Raw genomic sequence first — 6,000 nt, 5'->3', positions numbered from 1 at the left:
GCCTCATGACCAGGAATTGCATGCTTTCGATAGTGGTACAGTGCCAATGATTAGGAGTTGCTGGGGTTGATTGTGTTCGAAAATTTTTCAGGGTGATTGCTCAACAAAGCGGGTAGTGTTTGTGAAAAAATTTTTTTTTCTTTTTTCTTTGTCAGCAAGTCTTTCAAATTCTTTTTCTGCAGTGTAGTAGCTGTTTCATCCGCATGGCCAATTGGACCACTGCTGATCGAAATAGCCATTTCTTTTTATTATTTAAGCGTTTCAGTGTGGTGTTAAACTGTGCGGACGACTTTTTCACGGTGAAAGTAAATTTAGGCACATGCTTAGAAAATAACATCTTGTTTTTGAACTGTAGTCAATTTGTTTCGAGTGAACATTTTGAAAGGTCGGTAAGAAAAAAAGAAGCAAATTTTTCGAGCTCCGAGTTTATAGCAGAATAATTGCCTTTATCATACAATGTTATGTTTTTTGTTGTTTTTGTTGGATGAAGAAGTTCACAAGAATAAGTTGCACGAATTACTAAGTGGTCACTTAGCTCTGGCAGGAACATCATTTGGGACACTTTTTCAGGCCCGGAAGTGAGAACAAGGTCAAAAATATAAAGGGAGCTATCACTTTTGTGCACAGGTTTATTGACCGATTGCGTTAGCCCAGAAGTTACGCATGAATGGACTAAATCTCTCTGTATACTATCTTTCCAGGACACACATGCCAACATATTGCTAGAAAATTGAAGTCCCCAAAAAGCAGCATCGGTAGATGTTTGTAAGATTCTGTTATGGAGCCAATTGTTTCGTGGAATGCGGGTACAAAAAAGGGGTCACTACCAGGAGGACGATGGCAAACACCAATTATTGTGGGAGGATAGGTGACATTACAAAGTAAAAATGATATTTCTAAGGATGAGGATGTTTTAATTTTGCTACACAGAAGATCTTTATGGCTACCTACTAGTACGCCACCACCACATTTATTAGTACAATCACGTCAAAATACATGCAAATTTGGAAAAAGTTGTAGCAACTTAGTGTCTGTAACAGAAACTTTGAGCCATGTCTTTGTAATTGCAAACAAATCTAATTCTATGGTGGTAATTAAGCTCTGAAGACCATGTGCTTTAGAAAGAATGCTTCTTATGTTGCTGTACAGAAACGAGAACGGCTTTCTTTGCGGATTGGCATGGCTGGGGCTTAATCGTTTAAATGGAGATGTACAACCTTTTGAGCACTGTGATCATATCTGTAGTTATTGCTACCAATGATGAGCTTGCCATGCTGCAATTTATATGATTGCTGTTGGGCTCTTCCGAATTCAGCAAGATGTTTCCTGGCTTGTAGTGTGTTGGGGAAGAAATCTTCAGAAAATGGGAAAGTGGAACCTTTTAGTTTATAAGTGCTTGAAAGAACTTTATCTTTAGTCTTAAATGTGAGTGAATTTAATGATGATTGGACAGTTATTGTTCAATTTGTACTTTTCGAGTCTGTGGTCTCTCTTGACTTCCATAGGCTCAATACAAATGTTCAGCTCTTTGCTGCAGAATTGAAGCACTGAAGCCTCGAATTTAGTCCACGTTTCAATACGAGGTTGAAACGACGCACTCGGTTTTTCGAGTCATCTAATCTCCCTCTGATTGTATATCTTTCACATTTTTATCAGAAAGTATCCGGATATCATTGATTTGCTTCTTAACACCCATTATTGATTCACAATCACTTTCTGTTTTAGTGAGTCTTTTGTTGATTTCTCTGGTAGCACTGTTATTCTGGGATAAGTTCTACTGAATGGATTTAAGTTTTTGCAGCATGGAAGCTCGACCAAATTGCAGTTCTTTAAGGACTGGAAGTAAGTCAACAGCTGTCTGCGTCTTTCCAGAATGAGTGTTAGGGTCTCGGTTCAGTTCTATGTCACCTGAACACGCCAATATCTATTTGATGACATGTGCACAATCAACTGCAATATCTAAACAGCGCTTTAGGCTTAGCAACAAAGGAGGGCCGCATAACGAGTGCGACGTGCGTATAATCAATATCGATTTTTTACCTGAAATACAAAAAGGTGTTGCAGGTGAATTGCCGTGACTATGACTGCGATGTTGCCAAGCCTAATGGGGGCCGCGCCGAGCCTCCACGCATATATGCGCTTCGGTGGCGAGGAGGACGTAGTCTGGAGATGAACAGTTGTCGTGGTCACGTGAGCTGGTATCGAAGTCCAGTGCACTGGCTCGAGTAGGGGGCGTTGCAAAAATATGACGGATCCAGCGTTCGCTGGCAGTGCGGTTCAACAGGCGAGTTCAGGCTATGTGTAGCACGCACCCGTACCGGGAGCAAGAGGGCTTCCGGCGGGTGACCAGGTAGCACGTCGTCGCAAAGAATAGCGCGGGACCATAACAGCTCCTTCAATACGAAAAGGTGTCGCAGGTGAGTTGCCGTGACCATGGCTGGAGTGTTGCCAAGTCCATTCATTAGATGTTACCAACTGTTTTTACATGCAGTGTTAGCAATATCTGGTTCCAATATTTTTTTTACTAAACATATATTCTGTAAAAATTTCATTAGACCTATGTTTTGAGGGTACAGACAATTTTGGAATGCCATTGATAAAGATGCGAGAATTTAAGTTTTTCAAAATATCAAATAGTTTGACTTTAGTAATTGCTATTCATTGTATAGTGCCAAAAACCTACACTCGATGTACAACTTAAGTACAAAGACTTTTAGTGTACTAATGCTTTTTTTCTATAATTTTTTGTGCTATTGAGCCCTATTCAAAATGGTCCCAAACGAGGCCTACCTCTAAGCTTAACACTTGTTGCTAAGTGCTGAAGTCCTTGAAAGAAGTAGGTTGAATAGCAGTTGCAGCAATAAATTGAATTTCATGAAATTTCACTGGTGTTGAAACAACACAGAAAAGATATGTAATGAGCGTATCAAAACAAAATTGAAGTGCAGCAGTGTTGAGAATATCAAGCCAGAGGTAGCAACACGGCAGGCACTACTACAGAAAAATTTGCCAACTCTGCTGCTGCTTCCCCGCCTAGCACAGTGAATTCAAGTTGCCTGTAAGCTATATATTGTGCCTACCATATTTATTTGAAAAAGCAGGGCCATGAGGGAGCCAATGAAAGCCCTTGCAATGTTCACTTTGCAGCCTAATGTCTTTTAACTCTTTCATATGGCAATTTTTAATCAGATGCCAATTCTTAAGAACTGTCTGTATATGTGTCAAATCACTTCAATGTTACTTCAAAGCACTTAATATTCTATTGCAACAAAAATAGAGACAATTGTTGAATCTATGCTTGTTATAGTAACTCATATTAATTAAGTTGCAATTAAATATTGCTTTATCCTTAAGTCATTGATGCTTATTTTCGGCATAGATAGAGTCTTATTTCTAGCTAGAAATATATAGCAAATTTGTTTTTGGTTATGTTGGTTATGAGCAAGGAAAATTTCTTCTTTTCACATTGCCTGCAGGAATAAGCACGTCGCACGACTCGTAAAACGTAGTAGTGCCTTCAGAAAAGTCTTCATAGGTATCAGTACACTCCAAAATGAGGTTAAATGAAGAAAAATTAATCATGGAGGAAGTTCAATTCATCTAATGTACGATATATCTTGCTCTTTCTTAGCTTCTACTTGATGCAAATAACAAAAACAAGTGGTGTACACGAGTATGTACATAGTGTCTAAAAGTGTTAATCATGCAATACTATCTTAACCCTGGGGTTGTGCTGGGGTAACCCTAGGGTTGTGCAATACTATCTTAACTACGGGGTTGCGCGGCAGAATGCATCGACCTGCCATCTTTGCACATTGCCTGCTGTAGTGTGCATGCCCGTACGGTCGTAATCTAGCGGCCTCACACAGAGCTTTGTTTGACATAGTTACAGCGCTCAAAGCCAAAACGACAACTGAGTGTTGCTTTCCTTGCTCTTTTACGTAGCACTTAGGCTGGGCCAATCGAAGTGCCAAGCACGTAGTTTTTTTCACCAGTTAGCCTAACTAAGCATAGCTAGCACCATACAACCAAATGAAGCCAAGCATAAAAAAATAAGTTTTCTCTGCGCAGCTCGCCTTTGTCACCCTAAGCCAAGTTAAACTTTCCTCATTAAGCCAAACCGTAGTCTAAACTACTCAAGCATAGTATAGCATATTCTAACCTATTAAAGCCGAGCATAAGCAGATTAAGTTGGGCTAATTTTAAGTGTGCATAATAAACATTCGCTGTTCTTGTGTTAAGTTATGTAAAGCTTAAATGAGCCGAAGTGAGTCGAGTTAAGTATATCCAAGTCTAACTAAGGCATAATTGATCATATCACTTCATTTAGCCAAGAATATTTAGTCTGAAGAAGGCAAACTTGATCGCAGTCAGGTAATTCAAATCGAGTTCCCCATCAGCCAGAAAAGATTAGCACATAAAGAGGCTAACTACCCCTTAGTGACTGGAAACCAAATAAGCGTATTTAGGTTTCACATGTGTTGACGGATGTCTCATTAAGCAGCAAACATTTCTATTAAGCTTAACTAGGTGTAATTTGCATAATTATAAGACTCTGCAGATCAGCTTGGTTCAATGTGAAACATTATATCCAGTCATAATTGTAAATATTGCCACCGTTATTCACATATATTAGCTTAATGAGACTAGCCTCAGTCAGGAGCAATTAGTATCTTTTTGAGCTTGAATTCTCTGTGCTCATGGGGAATTCAATGTCAATTACGTTAGGCAACATAAGAGGTCACCTGATAACGACGGGATGGGTACGCATGCAGCAGCACGTGCTGAATAAGTAGACAGCGCATCGATGCATTTTGCCACCCGATTACATAGTCCGCACACTTTTGCTCATGCCTGTACCCTGTTTGAACAAGAAGCGGAGTGGAACCCGGCAGCACAGTGACGGCTTATAGTAGGCAACATGCACCATGCAGCCATTGCATTCAACTAATATTTGCTGATTCTTGCTCATTCAGTTGTTTTGCATTCACGTGTGCGCACACACGTGAAGGAAAAAGAGACAAAGCGACGTCTTAACCGTTTGCCCACTATGCTCATACAATGGAAGTTTCAAATCGTAGCTAAGAATTAGCCCATTTTTCTGCATCGCTTTTTGCAAAAAGAAACTAAACTTGAAATCGCAAAAAAAAACTTATTCTTTATAAATAATTTCAATCAGATGAAAGTTACTAAAAGCACGCATGCTGAGTGATTGCACGCTGCAGCAACTCAAACAAGTTCGCTCTGCTTGAAAAACGTTCTGGCCAAATGCTACACGCAGTCTCCCGAAACATCGTGCATTAACAGAACCAAATAAAAGCACCCTAAAGTAATGTGAGGTTTGTAATGATCTCAAGTGGCGTTACGATTACGACACTGTGGCCTTGGCAATAGAACTGCACATTTGTGTCACACACAGCGCTCTTTTGGATGTACTGTCACACGGTCGGAGGTGTAGTACTGCACATTCCTCATTTTCCTTACCCCCCGAGCGAAGTTATTAAGAGATACTTCAGAAGCAGGTCTGTAGCTAGAATTTTTTTTTCCCGTGGAGGGGGGGAAGCACGCCACTAAAATGGTGCTTTTCTGCTCTCTATGCAGGGGTGCAACAACCATAATAGAATTTGGAGCAACAGAATCTTACTTTTAGAAGACTAAAATGGAAATTTGGAGCAGGTTACAGAAAATGAAACATCTATTTTTTATCACAAATGACCAAACTTGGAGCAAAGAAGGCTTACATTTTAACGAAAAATGCATGTTCAAGCCGTTCAACATCACCTAAATCATGCATGAGCACTTCTGTTTCAATAAAGCTAGTATTTATATTTACCCTACTGAGCAAACAATGTTAAAGCCCACATTAGCACTTGCCGCAACTGTCAAATCCTTGTCCGAATCCTCGAATTAAAATGTGGATGTGCCAAGCTGGGGACCTTGAAATTCAAGGTATTCGTGAAACTGATGAGTAGGGATGGCATAAAAAAAAGGCTTGTGCAG

This window comes from Rhipicephalus microplus, chromosome 4 (assembly GCF_043290135.1).
Source record: "Rhipicephalus microplus isolate Deutch F79 chromosome 4, USDA_Rmic, whole genome shotgun sequence".
Lineage (NCBI taxonomy): Eukaryota > Metazoa > Arthropoda > Arachnida > Ixodida > Ixodidae > Rhipicephalus > Rhipicephalus microplus.
Note: the sequence above shows the minus strand (reverse complement) of the source record.